The sequence below is a fragment of the Atta cephalotes genome (assembly GCF_000143395.1).
Source record: "Atta cephalotes unplaced genomic scaffold scaffold00099, whole genome shotgun sequence".
Classification (NCBI taxonomy): Eukaryota; Metazoa; Arthropoda; class Insecta; order Hymenoptera; family Formicidae; genus Atta; species Atta cephalotes.
The window spans coordinates 106,981-113,841 of NW_012130163.1; positions in this window are offsets into that span (position 1 = coordinate 106,981).

The following is a 6,861-nucleotide window of genomic DNA, read 5'->3' on the forward strand; positions in this document are numbered from 1 at the left end:
GGCAATATTTTTTGAACATTTATTGCAATAATAAAAAATTTGTTCCACACTTTCAGTCTGACTTATCTTGATTATATTCTGATAATAATTGAGTTTTTTTTTAAATATTTTAATGCAAAATTATTCAGCTCAGTGAGTATCGACTCGAACGAGTAAAAAATACCCCTTCCCATTAAAAACAATTTTTTATTGGTAGTATGAAAAGAACATTTAAGGACTCATCAAAATATGTCTCCCTTATCCTAAAATTTTGATAATAATCTTCCCCCTATTTCTAAGTTTTCAAGAAAAATGTGATGAACATTTTATCAGACTTACTCTATATATATATACACACATACACATACACACTCATACATATACATATACTCATTTTACGTATACGAAATAAATATAACAAAATAACGGAATATTTTGCAATTGGATTCTAGGTGGGACCGAAGGAACGAGCATTTTATCTTGAAGAGAGCGGAAGACGGAAATATGGGAAAAGGGGACAAGAGAGGCGTTACACAGCGCAGTGACGGTGGTGAGTTTATACTTAACAATTTTAAGCGTAGAAATACAGAGTGATAATACATACCAACGAAGTTGAATACTTTTGTCGGTGATCGCAGCACTCAAGATTATTAACAGCAATTATCTTGACTAATATTTAAAAAATAATATTAACGCATGAAATTTTGAAAGAAATCTAAACAAAATTGTCTAGATTTTGTATTTTTCGGAAGATCAAAACAGAAGCAAATATACAATATAGAGAAGAAAATTGTTCATATTTGTTGATTCCTCTAGATAAAAAAAGATAGATGGTGTGTGTTACAACTGTTACTTTCTTTGTGATTAGGATATTTTCTGCGAGACATATTTCTATTGCAAAACCACAATTTATGTTTAAAATCGTGATCAAAGGAATCTCACAAATTGGGAACACGCACGTAGAACGATCAGAGAACATTTTGCTTGTCGCTCGAGCTAGGCAAAGGCTAGGTGACGCTGGACGATACGCGAATAACGTGTCTACGTACGTTATCAACGTTATCTCGGGAAAGGAGTATTCGTATATGTATGTGCAGCGGAGAAATTGAATCGAAGGAAAAATGAGACAGAGAGACCACTCTGCGTACATTTGTGTTTCTACCCTTATTTTCCACTTTCTTGATACAAGATATGTCGTCACCACGTTACCTGTCGTTATTTGCTCGTTGCATATTTGCAACTACTCGTACGAGATACCTCGATACCACGCGAGAGTGCTTGCTTGCCCTCTTGACTGTGCACACACTCACGGCGTTGTTGTATCCGGGATTTCGGTGCTGTCGTGTTTCCACTTCAGTGCTGTTTGTTTCTCGATTTCGAGTATAAGCCATTTGTTAAAAAAACGAAACTCAACATATAACGATATTAATTGAATACAAATTCACATTTTTGAATGATTAAAATAAGAATTATGATCAATCAGTTATCAATTAATCTTTCGTAAAAAAATGAATAATTATTAAGTCGATTTTATGTAAATTAATTATACGAATATTGTTAAGTTTGTTATAAAAATAAAAGAGCAATAAAATAACGAAATATACTTCAATCATGCGAATAGTTCTCTTATTGTTAGATGCATATGTTCGAAACAATGATACATGGCTGATTTCGACACAGTTTTACATATGAAAGAATCTGGAATATTTTCCGGTACCGCTCGCTATTCAATTTTATTCTCTACTCTACGAATGAAAAGTAAGGAAGGTGATGCATCCCTGAATGCAGTGATAATATTCGCCAAAAGCAAAATTCTGACCCAATTTAAAAGGTATTGAGTTGTCCGGAAAGTTCGTGCTGACTAACCTATATAATTTAATAAATGTATACTAAAATTTAAATTTTCTGCGTTTCAATTTTCCTTCAACCTTTCCTTCGGCACTTTCCGGACAACCCAATATATTAACAAGGTCACATTAATAATATGTTAATTAATCATTAATTAGATTAATCAATAATAATCAAAATATACTTATAAACATCGTCATTTTGATATGTTTTTCTACAAATATACATATACATATACACTGCTCGAAAAAATTATGGCATAGAAAAATTGTGGACAAAAATTGATCAACTTTGACTAACGATAATTTTGCGCAAAATTATCATAGAACAACGTTTCTTTTTTTAAATTAAAACTTGAAATCTCTACTTTATGGCCAGATTTTAAATTTGATGCATCCCTGCCACTGTAACTCTCAAAAATATGAGGATATGTTGTATTGAAAATTGCAAAGTTTGACGGAATGCAAAGATTTTGTAAAATTTTTTTTAGGAATGCCGTTTGCAGGAGCATAAAGTTCGAACTTTTCTCTTTAATTTAAAAAAAACGAGTCTCTGCGATTTTTTTTCAAAGTTACAGCACTTTAAAATTATCCTTGCATTTTTTACATATATTACCCCGACGTTACCTGCATTACCGGATATGTATTATGAGATTGCTGGATTTTGCATGTTTCTGCGCGTGTGCTAAATTTTGCATATCGTATTTTTGCGTGTAAATTTTAATAATACGTGTTGTCTCCGCATTGCTCAATTACTGCTTGCATTCCAGATTTCTATTAGATAATGGATCAAGTAGATTAAAAGATTTGGCAAAACAACCTGTCAATCTCAAAGAGCTCTAATACAAATCTGGAACAACATTCCGCAGGAAGAAATTAGGGCCTGCATTAATATGAGGAATTGACTGCAAACAGTAATAGAGCAATGCGGAGACAACACGCTTTATTAAAATTTACACACAAAAACACGATGTGCAAAATTCATTCAGTAACCTCGTCGCATATCTGGTCATGCAGGTAATGTCGGGGTACTATATACCAAAATTCAAATAAGTTTGAAGTGCTGTATCTTTGTAAAAAAAATCGCAGCGACTCGTTTTTTTTTAATTAAAAGGAAAAGTTCGAACTTTATGTCGCTGCAAACGGCAACATTTCTCAAAAAATTTTACAAAGTCCATGCATTAAACTTTACAATTTTCAATATAAGAAACACAATCCTCCCAATTTTTGAAAGTTACAGTAGCAGGAGTATCAAACTTAAAATCTGGCCATAGTGTCTTAAGGTAGAGGTAAATTTTAATTTAAGGTACAGGTAAATTTTAATTTAAAAAAATTCTACGATAATTTTTCGCAACATTATTATTGGCCAATTTTTGCCCACAATTTTTCTATGCCATAATTTTTTTTGAGCAATGTATTATATTATATTATATTATATTTATATGAACAGATTTTTTATTGAAAATGTGAAATAATAATGAAGTTTTCTTTGATTTAAAATAATTATAGGAAGAAATGTAGTGATATTTGATGCAAAAGGAATGATTTAGCTTGGATTGCTTTTAAGAACGATGCGTTATTCATAAAATTTTCTAGTCGCAAACATAGAGCCAAGAAAACTGTTTCAAATTCGATGCTTTAGGCATCGATTCTTTTTTGAAAAGAGAAACAATACGATGATTCACAAAAGCAATCTGCTGACACAAAGGTGGCCCGTATATATATATATATGCGGATAGAACCGTTTGTCAGGTGCGCAGTTTTCCGTTTACAGGTGTAGAGTGAGTTGTCTATTTGTGCGGATGCATCAGACTAATGACAGACCGTGTATTCGCTTGTTGTCAAGTTGAGACAAAAAGAGAGATGAGGCGATAAGAAGAAAAAAAGGAAATGAAAAACTTTTTTACACCGTGAGTTTTGTTGCAGTAAAAAGAAACTGTTACATCCCCGTCATTTAAGTCATTTTATTATTCTCTAAATTTCTTGAAGTGAAATCTCACTCCAAAAGAGTTAAAATACTGCCACTTTGAAAAAAAAGTGAAAAATTTGAACTGGCAGATTTTTACTTTTTTATTGGAGTGATTTCACACTTTTGGAATAAATCTCACTCCAAAAAAAGAGTGAAAATTTACTCTTATTCAAAAATGTAATTTACCGTTTAATTTAAATTTATATTTTTAATGTTTTGTATAAGATAATCTAAAGTGTTGTTATTTTATCAAAATTGCAACGGTAAGATATTTTTATATATTAAATAATGAACATACAATGCAATAATATTGTAATTATATTTACGTAATAACATAATATGAAAAGAATTATTTTAATATCAAAAGAGATGTTCTTTGAAATAAACATCATGAATCTTTTAGTGAAAGCTCAATGTGTTTTTAATGGAAACATCGTGAACCGTATTATATCGCGACCAGTATCTTATGAATTGTATTATCTCATTGTGTTGTACAAAGTAAACTAAAAGTCGCAAAAAAATATAAGTAAATTACGAAAGGACATGGCACATGGCACATAAAAGTAAACTAAAAATCGCAAAAAAATACAAGTAAATTACGAAAGGACATGGCATATGAAGAAGTGCATTTTGGACAGTATCGAAATAGACATAGTGAGAAGACAATATCCTTGGGAATGATTCTCGAGAATGTTGGATGCATGTCTGTTGTTGACATGCTGTTGACAGGCGACTCTGTCGGCAGTCTGTTGTTAGGGGTTTATATGTACATGCAAGAAACTTTAGATAGAAGATTTCTCTCTATCTCGCGCGAGATGATCTGTACTGTGCATCTCTGACAAGTTGTTGTAACATAATATAGCATGAATAACTTCGTCTTCAATATGAAACCTTATCTCTTTATTTATTACATCTGATATAACTAATTTTTCAAAGATATTTATTAACTATTAATCCGCGATTAACTTATACATATATCTACTTTGTTAATTATTTCTATTGAATATTATTCATTGAGTTTTTAGATGTCGTCTTTCGATTAGTAGTGCTAAAGAAATATCTACACACTTCATGTGTGAAGAATATGAAAAGATAATATAGCGTGACAGTAAAGTCATGAGAAAAATTGAAAATTATTTTTGTTAAAAAATAAGAAAAGTTGGGATGTTTTGTATTCTAAAAGGTATTTTATAATATGTAATAAAGAAAATACAATACTTTTAGAGTAGAGGAAAAGATCAGATGCTGTTATTTATATTTACATGAATTATATTGTATTATATAATATTGCACAAATTATCATACATTTTTACTTGAATATTGATGAAGGAAGTATAATCTATAGGAAAAAAAAACCCAATTAGTAGTAGACAATACTCGTTTGCCTTGACCGCGTTGCTCAATGATTAGATGCGCCACTGTGATTAACATAATTCACGTACGAGTGCTAAAAGAACACGCATATGTTGTCTATTACATAACTTTTTCTATAACTATCCATACTATTGTATTTATTTGTGCTTAATTTTAATTTCTGCTCTAATAAAATGAGTATTTTAATATTAGTTTGCATTTATTAAAAATATAAGTCTACAAGTAAATATATGGTATTCCAATTAATATTATTTCCTTTTTAAATGAACTTCGATCGAATAAATCGACGTATAAATAATAAAAATGGTCGTTAAAGTTTGACAGGTATGCACTCGGTTGCAAAGGACGTTTCCAATTTTCGTCGGAGTAATTTTGTACCGAATGCATTGACAATTGTAACTAGCGCGACACGCAATGCATTACACAAAGTGGTTGCCCACGTCAATAGTCGATTATTTGCTTTTGCCTTAACGTGTGTATGTCGAGACACGAGGGATGTGAGGTGGCGCCTTCGGATTCACAATGCGTTTGATTGGACGAGAAATGTTTGCAGGCTCTTAAACGTTGAATGGCCTCGTTATCGGTTGCGGCAAGCGAAACAACAAAAAAAAGGAATCGAGAAAAAAAGACGACGATACAGATAAATGTAATATAATCGGAAGTTATATTCGTTATCAAATATTGTAAGCGATTAATGCGCATAAATGTGCGAATCAGTTAGAAATCTTTTTTATTCGGAAATAAATTTGTATTATCAATATCATAATATTTTATGTAATATATTTTTTTATTTATAATGGGCACTGATAAAGCACGAGGATTATATTAAAAAAGATAAAAAATTGAATGTATTTTGCGTTTGCAATTTGAAAAAGCATACAGAGGTAGACACAGTATGTCGCGGCAAGTTAATCAAATTTTACGTATGTAATGAAGATTGATTGTAGCATGAAAACTCTGACAGGTGTTTTGGGTTATACAAGTACAAGAAAACTTTATTGCTTTCTTTATGTATGTTACATAAATATTCGTCTGGTTATAACACATTAAAGTCTACCTTCTATATCACATGTGGAAAAAAGCTGCAAAGATACTTGTCTTGGCTACGTACAAAAAATTTACAATATTTTTTGCACGCTGTGTTTGTACATGCAAACGTGACGACGAAACGTGTCTTCAGTTTGTCGTATATATTTTTTTCTTTACAGAGCTTTACATATGTATGTAATTTTACACGCGCTACGCGAGGCAGTGCTACAACGTTGGCTACCAATTAATATTAAACATTAATTGATTACTATTCTATAAAACACACGTTTTATTAATCTCCGACATTACTTAAAACAAATACTGCTTGCTACATTTTAAAAGTTGAACCTTTTAAACGTTTCTTAGACTATATTTCTTAAACTATAGACTATTAACTAGTCGCATTATATATATCTAATGCGCACTATCATAGAAATAAGCGGATAAAAAAATATTTACGTTTTTGTTCGTAATTATTATAATAAAATAATATATGATCTTCATTATATTATATACGATGACTTTTAGTATAAAAAAAGGCATAAGAAGCATAAGAAGCATAAGAAGAATTTAATATTCAGCTTTGTTGTTGATTGTTTTCATTCTTGATTTGTAAACTCCTTTTTTTCAAATATTCCTAATCTTATATATTATTTATATATA